The sequence below is a fragment of the Sorghum bicolor genome, chromosome 5, assembly GCF_000003195.3.
Source record: "Sorghum bicolor cultivar BTx623 chromosome 5, Sorghum_bicolor_NCBIv3, whole genome shotgun sequence".
In the NCBI taxonomy this organism is placed as follows: domain Eukaryota; kingdom Viridiplantae; phylum Streptophyta; class Magnoliopsida; order Poales; family Poaceae; genus Sorghum; species Sorghum bicolor.
This window is the reverse complement of record NC_012874.2, coordinates 5,048,517-5,064,027: the sequence shown is the minus strand read 5'-3', so window position 1 is coordinate 5,064,027 and position 15,511 is coordinate 5,048,517. Positions and strand designations below refer to the sequence as shown.

The 15,511-nt window shown below is 39.5% G+C and overlaps 1 long non-coding RNA gene across 1 annotated transcript; it reads left to right on the top strand.

Moving 5' to 3' along the window:
* LOC110435359 lies at nt 3,683–6,144 on the top strand. The gene is made up of 3 exons (XR_002453012.1): nt 3,683–3,783; nt 5,264–5,370; nt 5,875–6,144. It is a non-coding gene; the product is annotated as an uncharacterized LOC110435359 (long non-coding RNA).

Genomic DNA, 15,511 nt, shown 5'->3' with positions numbered 1-15,511 from the left:
GGATTTAAACAGAGGTATGGAATAGATTATGAGGACACTTTCAGTCCCGTGGTAAAAGCAGCAACTATTCGGCTTATTATTTCAATTGTTGTTTCAAATGGCTGGTCACTGAGACAATTAGATGTTCAAAATGCTTTCCTTCATGGCATTCTAGAGGAAGAAGTGTATATGAGGCAACCTCCAGGTTATGCTGATCCATCACGGCCTAACTTTGTGTGCAAGTTGGACAAGGCATTGTATGGGCTCAAGCAAGCACCCCGAGCATGGTATGCACGGCTATGTCACAAACTTCAATCAATTGGCTTTATACCATCCAAAGCCGACACCTCACTTTTTTACTATAATCGTGGCAAGTACAGAATGTTCATTCTAGTTTATGTAGATGATATCATTGTAGCAAGCTCTTCCATGGAAGCGACTAAAGCACTGCTTAAAGATCTTGAGAAAGATTTTGCCCTGAAGGATCTGGGGGAGTTGCATTATTTCCTTGGGATTGAGGTCAAGAAGAGAGAAAATGGCCTTGTGATGTCTCAAAGTCGCTATGCTGAGCAGATAATTCGAAGAGCTGGCATGCATCTGTCAAAACCAGTGAGCACACCTCTGTCCAGTGTTGATAAGTTGAGTGCCATGGACGGGGATAGGCTGGGACCACAGGATGCGACCAACTACAGAAGTGTTGTGGGGGCAATGCAATATTTGACTCTGACTAGACCTGATATTTCATTTGCGGTAAACAAGGTTTGTCAGTTCCTTCATGCACCCACAAGTGTTCATTGGTCAGCAGTTAAACGCATACTACGTTATGTACATGGAACTCTAACGCTTGGGTTGAGTATTCGGAAGTCAGACTCAACATTGGTAAGCTCTTTCTCAGATGCAGATTGGGCTGGATGTGTGGATGATAGGCGTTCAACAGGTGGATTTGCAGTCTTTCTGGGATCCAATCTCATCTCATGGAGTGCAAGAAAACAGGCCACAGTCTCAAGGTCAAGTACTGAGGCAGAGTATAAAGCACTTGCTAATGCAACGGCAGAGATGATGTGGGTTCAGAAACTTTTGACTGAGTTGGGAATTCGACATCCACCTGCAGCTCGTCTCTGGTGTGATAACATTGGAGCAACTTATCTGTCTGCTAATCCAGTTTTTCATGCCAGGACTAAACATATTGAGATCGACTTTCATTTTGTTAGAGAAAGAGTTGCACAGAAGCTGTTACAAATCAGGTTCATTGCATCAAAGGACCAGCTCGCAGATGGTTTCACAAAACCTGTGACAGCAACACAATTGGCGCAATTTCGGAGCAATCTCAATCTGGTGGCCGGTTGAGATTGAGCGGGGGTGTTAAACGGTATTGCGTCCAGGTCCAAGATAGCGCTGATGCTATTCTTGTACTCCAAGTCATGCGTGTGCGTGAGTCTTGGAAGATAGATAGGTTAGTTAAGGGTTTGTAGATATTCTTGTTGTAACAAACTTATTGTTGTAAGCCACGCCGGTGGGCTGTTCCCGGCTTCTATATAACACGTAACCGAGACCCTGGGAGGGCAACTCGTTCAATCAATCTTCACACAGAACACAACAACGAACCCTTGCAAAAGAATCAAGGATAGAAACGCTCCTTGAAAAGGAGGAGCTGTTCGTATGACCCAAGTCAGGAAAAGTATCAACAATTCTCTTCAACACGTCCTGCAACAAGGCAAAATAGCAAAGGTCAGTACATATAGACACCATTGTTCCATCCCAAGTAGGCCAACAAGTCTCACCTTCATAACATCATCATCATGGGCCTCTGGCGCGGTAATCCTGGTAACTTGAGTTAAGCAAGAGGTGACAGCAACCAGTACGTTGGGATCAGGGTATTCCAGTAGCCCATTTGTAATCAAAACATCCATAGTGGGGCAAAGAGCACTGTACATGCTCTCGGGTGGAGATTGATCCACCCTGGACAACCACGTTTCGGCTTCCTGCACAAACGAATAAGCAACTCCAACTCTAATGAAAGGGAAAACCTTGTATATTGTCCTGAGCTAAAGGAGCTAACAACTAGGCCACACATCATAAACAATCTCCAAAAAAAACATTGCAATGCAATCAATATCTCCACGAAAACTCCTCAGGATCACATGGCCTCATCAACCAACAAATCAGATTTTTTTTCATGCATCCGAATCTAGGTCAGTGACAAGCTAGGTCATAAATCTATTTCCGTTTGACTGTTCCAGCCTACTCAAAACCACACAGATTAATCAATCTACAGAGAACCATTTTCTCCAATTCCAAGCCGGATGAGCCACCGGCTAATGCAGGTTTCGTAAAAAGAAAAATATGACCAAAACGATAGCTAGGCAAGAAGGTACATCTCGACATGCCTGTTGGGCAAACACAATGGGAACAGAGCACGATTGCTAGGCAAGAAGATAAATAATTGCAAGGCAAGTTACATCTCGACACGCTCGATTGATGAACACAACGGGAACAGAGCACGATACCTAGGGTGAAAGCAAAAGGTTCACCCGGGCCATGCTCACCTCGAGTAATCGGAGCAGTTCCTTATGGTCCTCCGGGATAGCGCTAAAGCATTGGCTTACATTGCGCATCCGTAGCTCGGCCTCAGCCTGCGCTTCCTCCGGCATCATCACAGGGACTGCAGGCGGTGCGTCCTCTGCCATCGTTGGGGCACGGGGTGGAGACCTAATGGAGGTGTAGGATTTCGGTGAGGGGGCTGTTGGTGACAGAAGACTAGTGGGGGTAGGGTTTTATAGCCCACAAGAAGCACTACAAGAAATGTGTCATCGTATGACGATTATGGCATGACATGTGATCAAAATGTCACTAAATTGATCAGTTTATGACGTTCTTTTGAAAGCCATCTCAACTTAGTGACATATATGTCATAAAAAATGTCTTCAATGTAGTTAAACTCCATATCGTGACAATATTTGCCATGTTAGGGGTTGTTTAATTCCCAAAAATTTTGCAAAATTTGTCAAGATTTTTCGTCACATTAAATCTTACGGCACATGCATATAGATTAAAATAACTAACTGCACAGTTTATCTGTAATTTATGAGACAAATCTTTTGAGCCTAGTTAGTTCATGATTAGATAATAATTATCAAATATAAATAAAAGTGCTATAGTAGCTATATTGCAAATTTTTCTACAACTAAACAGGACTTTAATGTTGACAAGGTAACAGTAATATGTCTGTGTTTATATGTGGACCTGCATATTTTTTATTTTATTCTTTAGCTTTCTTCTTTTATTGAAAAAAGAGAGAAAGAGAAAATTTTTCAAAAGAAAAAAGAGAAAAGAAAGAGGGAAATAAAGATGCACGCACACACCAAAAGGTGCCCACGGCCAACACAACACACGCAGCACGTGACCAGCCCCTGCATCTATCTCCCATCCTCCCTCGCGACCTCCTCCTGGAAGATCGATGCCGACGTCAGCGTCCCTGCTCCTCCCTTCCCAACGCGAGCTCTCCCTCCCTCCCTTCTCCATTGTTGATGTCGCCCTGCTTCCTAGATGTGCCATGGCGGCATGGGTCAGGCTTGGTGCATGAGCTCCTATCCACCGGCCGGAACCCTAGCCGCCGGTCAAAATCCTAGCCACCGGCCAAAGGGGTGGCCGCCTTTCTTCTTGCCAACTAGATCAACTATGGATGGCCGTCCTTCTTCTCCTCCAGTCAGATGCACGGCGAGTCGGCCACCCGTCTACTCCTCCGGCCAGATCCACGACATGGCGGCGAATTCCAGGACGCGGTGGCACCGGCTGCAGTAGCAGGTTTGTTGTTCCCTCTCTTGCAGGCTGTGCGACGGATCTATGGGTGGTGGATCTGGTGTGGCGGGGTCTCCGCATGGTGGTGGCTCTCCGGATTTGGACCACAAAATCTTGGAACGTAAAATGACAATGCATACAAAGTTTTGCTTTCATGATTAGTTTAGAAGATGGTTTGGTACAGCAGATGGTAGATATAGAGCAAATGGTGTGTTGTCAGATTTTTTTTTTTTGGGTTCCTAGTTGCCGTATGTAGAGTAAATGGTATGGATATTGTTAGATGCATGGTGTGTTGTCGCATATAGTTAAAGGTCTTGTGTCACTTAATTTATTTTAAAAAATAGAAACAGACTAACATTACCCTATACTCTAGTTTCTAGAAAGTTTCCTAATTGTGTAGATGAAAATTAAATTTCAGTACCTTGAGGAAATTCCCACGTGCATGACAGTGCACAAATGGATAGCTAATATATGGGCACCTGATGTGCAAACTAGAAATGCCAAATCTACATTGGTCAAAGATATCATCCTGTAAAATTCATAATGGTAACTGGTGAACACATATCTACAAGCCATTTGGTAGTACTCAGTTATTGCCGATAAAAAAATCTACAGATACTGCTCATGGTAAGTAACGACTGATCATATTTCAGTTCTGTAGAAGTATGTGGGATACTGAATCTTCATAGTCAGGATACACATTTCTGCAGCCGGTCTCTGTAGCCAAGGAAAGTGAGGCCCAATCAATAAATATTTCAACACAGAGAAAATTGTTGATAAAAAAATTAACTTCCTTCTTGTACATCAGCAAAAAGTTCATGTAAAAAAAAAGAGTTGAATCCTCAATTTGATCCTTAGTCCAGTCATTGATTGTTCCATCTCCATAACAATCTACAGATACTGCTCAATGTAAGTAATGACTGATACTACATAACAAGCTTCATCTACTGATATTACTCGAGGTAATTAACTGATAGTGCATAACAAGCTTCATATGTGCTGCTGCATAAAAGGATAATGCTCATGGTAAATGACTGATATAGCTCATGCAAAATAGAAGTAACAACATAATACAGAATTATTCCTGTGAAAATACAGTAGAAAATTATACCGGTATAAGTCTCTTAGAAAACTAATAAGTCAAATTCAGGTTATCCTCTATAAGAACATTGTGAACAATGGGTGCTGCAATAAGAAGACTTTTCAGTTTTATCGTAATCAGAAGCTCCTACTAATTCACCGACTTTTTCTTTGCTACATCTACACAAAAAAATATCCCCCACTGAGAAGCTCCTACGGTGTATTTCTGGTAGTTTAATGTGGACTATGTCAGGCACAAATTATGTGTCGTCTTGGCATTAGTTCTAAATTCCTAAAGCCAGTTCATTTTCCTTAATTTGGCATGCCGCACCATGTTTGCAAACCAATTCTTTTTCTGCCTTTAGTTGTCACTACTTTGTTCCATAATTTGTCTTCAAATGTTCAGGTTCAGGCAAAAATACATAGATCAGAATGCCTGCTATCAAAGATTCAAGATTCCTAGGCACTTGCCGGTCCATGTGATGATCAAGAAAATATTACAAATGAGGAAAGGTCTGTTTCCGTGTGATTGGTTCATGTCTAAAGCATATTTTTTTGCCACATGGTAGTTACAAATAATACATTGATTTTTCATTTTCCTTATGTATTTCATGAGTTTGTGGCGTTTTATATGGCGCCATTGAAAATATGCACTTGCATTGAAAGTTACTTGAACAATACATTGATTGTTTAATATATGTTACCCAGATGTCACCATAGCGTTAGCACAAGCAATATACTAGTGCTAGCTTAGTTGAATTTATAAACAGAGAACTGTAACAAATTTGCAACAGTAGTGTTTTAGCTGGCAACTTACTTACACAGACAAGTTGTGCACATAATTGATATAGTCTAGAGTGTTGCTCAAACAATGCATGATGTTGGTGTAGTGCGATCATATATGGATAGATTATTGTAACTGTCGTTTGATTTCTTCCGGCTTACATATGTAAAGTTCCTTTTTGATTTTTTCATTTGTTTTAACAAGTAATGTTTGTTTCTGACGTGTTTTCTCAGGACATTGAGAAATTTCAGCAACCTAAGGTATTCACTCATGCTCATGACACCAAGAAAACCTAGCTGCCAGCACCTGTTGAACTATTAGTTTGGTGATTAAGGTCACTTGTGAGATAGGGATCTTTGATTTCCATTTGTTTATTTTGTCTATGATAACTTTGTGACTAAGGTCACTTGGTGAACTATCAGTTTGGCTTTGTGATGAATGTAATAAATATACTGATGAATGACTTGTGAACCTGTTGATTTGGTCATGAATGAAATATATTGTTGGACCTATATATGTTAATGTGGATTGTTTGATGTGTGCATGGGGTACATGATGGTATGTATCGAGCCAAATCAATGAGTCATCCTATGTGACAATGCCTAAGAACCTATGACATAAAAGCAGAAGTCAAAAACGCTTGTGACGTCTAAAAACAATGTCACAATATTATGACATGAGCACTTAGATGTCACAAGTTGTCATTAAAGACGCTCATCTTTTGACATTTCAGTTTTCGTCAACTTGGTGTCATAAATGGGGATCTGTGACTTATTTTTCATATATTATGACATATATCAAATGTCAAAAGATGGCACATTTCTTGTAGTGAAGCCTGTGGTGGTGGTGGCGGCAGTGAGGACGCATTTGCACTCGACCTATCCCACCTTCCAATTTTTCATGATTCACCGGCGTTCGAAACGCGCAAGGGGAACATCTGGGTTGGCTGAGGTTGACCAGGGGCTGAGCTGTTCAGGCCTCTTCAACCAGTTTACCAAAAATACCGGCTGTAAAGACTGCAATGAGCAGGTCACACATGACACAAGTCAGGTTGGCTCCAGTTCAAAGAATATGGAATGGAAAATTTGGCGGCAGATAGGGTTCATATACCAGGATTAATTCAAAAACTATCTGGTTGGAAAAATATGTGTAAATGTTTAAATTGTAAGGTTTGGAGGTTTTGTGTAAGGCTTTTGACATCTTTTTCCTTTTTGTATACTTTTATTGTGAATTCTCCTTTTGAATATTTTTTTGAGTTTCAAGGTAGTGGTGGGTTTAATTAGAGGCCATTTGCTACTTAGCTAACAATTGTAGCTGCTAAAAATCATATCTGATCTCGTTCAATCTTTTTATTTAGTATATAAGTGTGGTTAGCATCCTACATAATATTCAAATTACACATGTGGTCCTGTTTGGATCCATAGCTAATAGTATAGCTAGTGTATTACCTACCACCCTGATTAATTCTATACAATTTTTAAATCTCTTGATATTAGTCTGCTAGTATCTTACCTACCACCTAGATTAGTTGTCACATTTGGATCCATAGCTAATATCTTTGCCTGCCATCCAGATTACATATGGTCCTGGTTAGATCTCTAGCTAATATTCTAGCTAGTGTCTTACCTACCACCGAGCTCATAATTAGCTAGTTTCTCCAGCTAACAATTACTAAGAGATCTAGCCAGAGCCTTAAATGAGTAGTTTTTAGCTAAGCGATCTAGCCAGTGCCTTAAATAAGAGCTTTTTAGCCACATTTGCATATGCGTATTCGTCCAATAATTATAAGAAAAAATGATTGTGTTATATAATGTCCATGGTTTATGTTCAATCTATTTTGTAGTACTATCCAAAAATTAAATGGCTCTAACTAACCATATATTTAGTTTTAGTTTTTTGGTACACGGGAAATGGGATAAGTTGATCCAATGCATTTTCAAGGGTTGTTTACTTTAGGGGCTTGACGGTTGCTTAGTTTATGGGTAACTAGGGAGGAGGATGCAATAGAAGACTTTCATATGTGTACTCCATGAATGTTTATAAGGAAAAACGATTGTGATATATAACAACATGGTTTATGTTCAATCTATTTTGTAGTACTACCTAACCATATATTTAGTTTCTAGTTTTTTGGGACACGGCATATGGGATAGGATGATCCCATTCTAAAGTTTATTTAATTTAGGAGCATCTATAGGGAGGAGGATGCCTAGCTCTAGGGGGAGGCCTCCCCCTCCCCTCACCACATATCATGAAGACGGGCTCGTCCCTTGTGAGCGCCATAGCTCCACCATAAATGTCAAGTACAAGTGTAGGGTGCGGGATGGCATGAGGTGTTGAGGGTCTCGACGCAAGCGCAGTCACTGAGATGGGATGCCCCAGTGACAAGCATGTGGCTTGCAGCATGAGACTTGTTGAGGTAGACAACACCGTGGGTGTTCGAGGCGAGGCACAATGGGGCACTAATGAAGCGGTTGTGCTTGGAACTGAGCTCAGGTAGGTGGCTTTGCGCAGCTTTGACAGGTGAGGTAGGATGGCAAGCTGGAGGGCAGCAACGTTATGCCGAGGATTTGGGAGGAAGAAAATAAATATGTGGACGTACGAGAGATTGTATGTAGACCCCACATTTCATAGTGATTGACAATGTGGAAATTGTGTTCATCCTAGTCATCTCAATCAGTCCAACCAAAGAAAAAAATAAGAATGCACTATCCTTTTCAAACAAACACATATAATGGGACCATCGCATCCCACATTCAGGGATGAAACTATCTCATTCCAAGACGATCCCAAAGTAAACATGTGCCACAATAATAACTATATGATTTCTGTGATTTATGTACCATTATAAACATCAATTTTTCTTTGTTGAACTCCTAATTCCATTTCGCGGAAGACTTATGTGATTTTTTAACATAAATGCTGTAAAGACCCAATATGCCACGACTTCGTGTTTCTTTCACATGTCTTGTAACTCTAAAAAAATCTCTACCATGTCCTTTATAGTTGAAACCTGAGCCACCAAATTTCTTTATCGTCCTTGCCCTCTTTAGAATAGTTTTTGTATGTTATGTGAATGCTGAATGAACATAATGATTCCTAATCGCTAAGTCTAAGCAAAGCAAAATATCAAATATTCCACAAAAACAATAGAGAAATTGAAATAAAGCACACAAGGAAAATATACTATGATATGTTGTGCTTCTACGATGTCACTGTCCTCAGTTATCTTGGGTGAAAACGCTCTGCTCATTTATGAAAACATTTCATGAAAGTATAAATAATAGAAATAGAAATAAATAAGATATATTGTATCCCTAAACTCATTATATTAAACACAAAAATACCTGTGAACTGATCATAGATCAGTTGGTTGGATTTCTTGTGGTAGAACTGGTCCACCAAGGTTGGGTGCTTGTATTTTTCTAGATTTATTCCAGAATTTAACAACACTATGCTTTCTATAGTAAGTGACGTCCCTGTCGACTGCGAGATGCCTGTGGTGACTTTGTGAATCTTGAGATCTGCTGACTTAATTCTTTGAAGGTGCGCATACAGGCAGGGTTCGCATTGTTCATAGGAATGAGTTTGCATACGTGTTGTGGGCGTCTACGTTGTACTGCGTAAATACAAAAAAAAAACATAAATACCTAATAACAATACCATCCCTTCTGGTCTATCTTAGAACTTCAAATGATGCATCACAGTCATCAATAATCACACTCACATTAAAAAATCATAATTGTATATATGTTTGCTCTTTTTTATTTTGCATTGATGCCTATAGTTGATCGGGTAATATGTAGACATGAAAATGGAGTAACACGATGACCAATAAAAATAATTTGCATATGTGTTTTCTTAACAAAATTGACATGGTATATGTAACATTTTTATATGTATGCATGATAACAATGTGAAATGTATAAAAAAACAACATGACTCACTATTTTCAGCTTTATGAGCTAATGAAATGTTGTACTTCATCTATTTTCATGAACCAGAATGCATCCAAATGTATCAACTGTTCTAATGGTTATGTTATAAAATTGTGGAACTATTTCTAGATTGCTTACAACTCTTCCTAGCTACCACAAGAGCCTCTCTTGCATTCGGACAAATTACTTAAAATCATGGTGAATTTTTACGATGCTAACACAAGTGCTCTCTTTTGATAAGAGCTCCCTTTTCATACGAGGAAACTAACAAAAAGAACAAAAGATAATCACAGAATTATGTGAAATGCTTGTGGTATATAAACATCAAGGGCCTATAGGAGCTATTTGGTTATGGGCCACAACCTGTCAGCTTCATGTGCGGCGACGCCATGGCTGTGCTTTCAAAAGCCAATGCTGCACTCTGTCAAATAGGCTTATATATCTCATCATACCAGATAGGCAGCTAACATGGTTGAACATCTAAGAAACCAAATAGGCAAGATCGATATAGTCCCTTCATGAACCTCCCATGGCACCATCAAACCAGTCCTCACAACTGCAATGAGCAAACATCAATATTTAGGCCCCGTCTTTTGTTGCGTTTAATTCTCTATAGAGCACAAAATACTAGCTAATCATTTCAAGGAATAGACATAGAATGAAAGAAATCACTAACATATGACGGAACAAAGAAGATGATAAAGACTTTGCGGATGGTGGCAGACGACGGCGGTAGGGAATGTGTTGTGTATGCGGCGATATATGGGTGGGTAAGCGGCGATATATAGTAGGATTGTGAAATAATGAGTGGGATTCTAGGGTTCCATCTAGCTTTGGGACAGTTGATATGGCCTAGATAACCTTTTGATCTTTGGCCCAGGCCTCACCCACTTACTAATACCTTTTATACTCAACTCCCAAACGTTTTAGTTTGCGTCTTTCACTAGCAGTCCAATTTCAACCTAGCCACTTCCTATTTTTGATTGCTCATGGCACATTGAGCGAACATGAGCTTATGTGTACTCCCAAACACATTTTTTGAATACCCCATGTAAATACGTGACCTAGAAAAATGCTTTAAAATAGCATACACTCACTATTAATATGAATCTTCCATCAGTCCTAAAATGTATTCTAGTTTTATCATAAATAAAACTTCTCTATTTTGGACTGACACCATAACATGTAAATTTACATTGCAAACAAGCTCTAATGGGAATTTTGGTAATAATGACCACATAATTAGAGGACTAATGAGATTTATTGAGTCAACAAGAAGGTGATAAAATAATGAGCATGCTAAGTAAAATGGTGGAGCCTTGCAAATGGTAGTGGTATTGGACTCAATAAAGGTTTAGAGATTGATTTCAAATTTTCAAATTGAGTTTAGGAACCATTGTACTATCAAGGTGGGTGCAATACATAACCTTTAATGTGTAACCAAGTGCTCAACTCAACCCCACCATAAAGAAATCCTCAAACAAAGCAAAGCTAGCCAACTACCATTTGTTGTTGCTGGCCTACGCGAAAGTGGCATATATTATGCAGCACTACCAGCAAAAATTTGCATTTATTACTTTTGAAGCAAGAGCTTCCCGTCCTGTAGGCCTTGCCTATCAAAGCACTACAAGCTCTTGTATGCTTTGGAAAGTTTGTAAATACTTCCAACATCTAGTAAGAACTCTCAACCACAAGACCAAGCCTTGGTCGCTTCCTCGACAATGTGGAGTAGGCAAGCCTCGGTGCCGAGCTGATCCACCGGATAAATTCCTTGTCTTCAAGTTCTTGCTCTTTTTGTAACACCCAACATTTGGTTTTCAATTAATAGGTTTGAATTTGATTTAATTAAGTATTTTGTGAGCATTTAATTTAGCATGTTGAAAATAAAATCCAACATAAGGATAGAAACTTGTTTATGCATTCATGCTAGAGCATATTTTATTTTATGCTGTGTGGTTTTGTTTAAATTCAGATTTGAATTCAATTTTCTATTTGGAAAAGCTTTGGAAAATAAAAAAAAACAAGAGAACTTACCTATCTGTGTTTGGACCAAAGCCGCTCGGCCCATCGACCCTGGCCCAGCTTCTGGCCTGGACGCTGCGCGCGCCCTTCTCTCCTCTCTGCCTTGAGTCAATGAAATCTCGACCCGCTTGGAAGTGACTCCCCTTGTCTCCTACCTCAAGCCAGGTCGAGCCAGTTTCTGCCCAGGGAAACCACACCTTCCAATCGTGAGTTCCATGAGATCTTTGTCACCCCGTGTTCCTATAAAGCCCACAAACCTCTCTGCACGATGCAAGAGCTGCCCTGAAACCGTCCGCGTCGCCGAGCGCCACCGCCATCCTGATCCCTCTTGGCCTGAGCAAACCCTCTAGATGAGTCTAGGGTAAGCTCCTCCATCCTCTGGTGATTTTCTTTCACGTTTCGACGCTCAGAAATGCCATATCGATGAGCTTCGGTGTAGTGGCACCGCCGCGGGAGCACTGCTCCGATGGGTGAGCGACCAACCCAGCGCCCACATTGAGTTTTGGCCGTCGGATCGTGAATCAACGGCTCACAAAAGAAGATAGCCCTTCGATGCTCATTTTTCTAAAGAGTCCCTAGAGTATTTGGATTTTGAATCCGCAGTCCAAGACATATTCCTTGGTTTACGCTTTCCAATTTCCAAAGTGTATTTTCCGTCGGACTAAACAAAATATGCTTTCCATTATTTACAGTTTTACCACTAAATTTGTTTTGCTTATAAAATGCTCATCTTAACTCCAATTTGACCCACTCAAATTGCGTTAGGTTAATCTTTGTGAGGTCTACATGTTAGTATCAGGGTTTCACCAGTTTATAACTTTTTAATTTCGTGATACCATTTAATTAATTATTTATAGAAAAACTTAGAAAATTCATAACTTCTCCGTTTTAATTCTGATTTTTATGATCTTTACGTCTGTATGATCGTAGCACTGTGTAGAATGTTTTTTATAAAATTTTATATTTGTTTTGCTATTGTTGGTGTACTGTTCTAATTATAGTTTGTTTTCTTTGTGTATGATTGCCTCCAATTGCTTGTGTGTTGTTGATTGATGATCGAGTATAGACGGTGAGCAGTACGTTGGTGATCAAGGCCAATTCTTAGACGACTAGCACGAGCCTCAGGAAAGATTTGATCAAGGCAAGTATAACTTGGAGTTATCCTTGTTACCTATACACTTTTAATACATATATCATATACATGTGTCCACCTTGACAACCCTAGTGAAATCATAGTTGATTGTTATCTTGAATTCCTGGATACCTATTTGAATATGCATTTGGACAGTTCTTGCTAGTGCTTGATTTTAATCCATAATCTTGTAAGATGATTACTTTGCAATGAATGTAAAAAGATGACTTATGATTATATAAGATCTTGTTTGTACGTGATCACTCGAGATTGACAATGCAACCATGAGGGCTATAATGGCTCTGGCTTTAGCTCAGTATGAAGACCTTTTCTAGCTTGTTACAGATTATGCATAAGGGCGCTAGAGGGGCCTGCCGACATGGGTATAGTACGGACTCTATCCTTATGTGTATAGGATGCAAGTCATTGTGCCATTTGGAAGGGGGCTCTACATATACTCACCAATTGGAAACCTTGCGGCCCTAACTTGTTAGATAAACTTTTGAAAGGCTCCATAGTGATCCCTGCTGACCTCCCTAGGAAGAGGTTTAAGAGACTAGCTACCTCGGACAAAAGGGTAAAATCATGACTCATGGTTAAAATGTACAACCTCTGTAGAGTGATTAAACTGGTACACACTAGCCATGCTCACGGACAGGAGAGGCCTTAGGGACATCTACATTAAAGGTGATGACACTTGTTAAGTTATTATGTTCATTTATATATCATTTATGCTTTGAATTAATTATGCTGACATTGATCATGTGGTTCTGGGATTAAATATGCTACCTTGATATTTTCTATCTAGTGATGAACATTCTATATACATATAAAAGCTAAATGCAGTCAAACCAGTGTCAGCTAATTGAGCCTCATGAACCCCTGGTTATACTTGTTGAGTACGATATGTGCTAACTCTTCCTATTTCACAACACCTCGGGATATGCAAATGAAGATGACTAGAATGAGGATTACCGTTATAAGTACTAGGTTTGGAGTCAACCAGTCCCCTGTGCGGTGCTTCCGTTGAGAGTTTCTTCAGTAGAACTACCATTATTGTTTAAGACTATGTGATGAATATTTATCCGTTATGTACTAAACATTGTGATGGTACTATTTGAGATTTGTCTACTTATGTGTGCCACTACTTCTAGGATGAAATTTAGGTTTGACACTTTTGTGCTCTACATTGTGTTGGTTGTGATTCTTGGGTTTACTCCTGATCTACTTGTGCTTGCGCTTCCAACCTTGGAGAAGGGGTGAAACAGGATAGGACTATGCAGCCTCAGGAACACCAATAATTCACTTGATCGAGTTTTCATTTAGTAGATTTTGAATTGTGTTCTCAAGGTGCTCTGATTTGCGATAGTATTGTAATAATCAAAGGGTGCTAATTCCGTGCCTATTACTAACCATTGCTTTGAGTTAAATTTTAGACATTATTCATCCCCTCTAGGCCTGCCTGATCATTTTAAAAATACAAAACAGATGCACTATGATATTTAATGATATTTTATAAGATGAATTAGTCTTGACATAGGGTAAAAGTTGTTGCATTTATTTGCATGCATCTATTTTGTTGTATGGAAATTAATTATTAAAAAACTTAGAGTATGTTACAATTTTTTAAAAAAATAACAAGACCTATTACAAAAAATTCAGTCATCAATTTCAAAATGCAAATAATTGCAAATGACTTCTAAAACTTATTTGGTTCAAAAAGGTTTCAGTTTAAACATTAAAACAAGTTTAAAACATAAAAAATATATAATTTGATGCATTGTGTTTTGGGACGAATCCCGGCCGGCCGCTTCATCCTAATCCACAAACCTCATTCTTTTCTTCTTTTTTCCTATTTATTTAACTCCGACCCACCAAATATTCTTCTCGGTCCAACTCTAGTATGGCATGTGCTTCTCCCACTGACGAATATTCGATCCAAGGCCTGTCATCATCTTCTTCCCTAGTGGTCTTAGTCGATTGAATGGTCATATAAATGGCTAAGTGGGGGGGGCGTTGAATAGCCTAATAAAATTTCTACAAAGCAACTAATTAGTTAATTAGAAAGCGACGCTTTTTGCTCTAGCTCTACAGGGTGTTGTAGATAAATTTCGATGGACCTAAAATAGTAGAGAAATTTTGTGTGCACAAACGGGTGTTTGGTGCTCCTTCGGGCAACATGAGTAAGTTCTGAAATGTGGAGCTAGTGGTGACTCTGCGGCTCCCCAGTCAGGATCTAACCAAAGGCACTGGGTATTTTTCTAAAAAAATTCTAGTTAGTTCTGAATGTTGGTTTCAAACTGACGTTGGTGATGAGGCTCAGTACCACCTTACGATTCACTGATATTGCAATAAACCACTAGTGATGAAGATGAGTAGCACTGCCGCTTTCACTACCGTGACGCTAAACCGGTGTGGTGATAATGGTTTTTGAGGTGGTGTTGATAACACTTTTGTAGAAGTGCATGGTGTTCTTTTTTTCAAAATTTTCACTTGAAATCTCTATTGATCTCAGACTATTTCCTCAAGTTGATAAAAAGATTCAAGAGCACATCAGACTTTGCAAAAAGTTAGCATCGATAAACCTCATGCTATGCATACCAAAGGGATAAATGAATCATGATGAAAGCTCACAAAAATTGACATCTCCAAGAAACAAGAAAACAAGACATAACCCATCCCGCATCAGATCTAAACGGTAAGAAAATGCTCGACAACAAAGTCTTCACAGATGCGGCTGCTTTCGGTTTGTGTGTCCAAGAACACCAACAAGGTCAG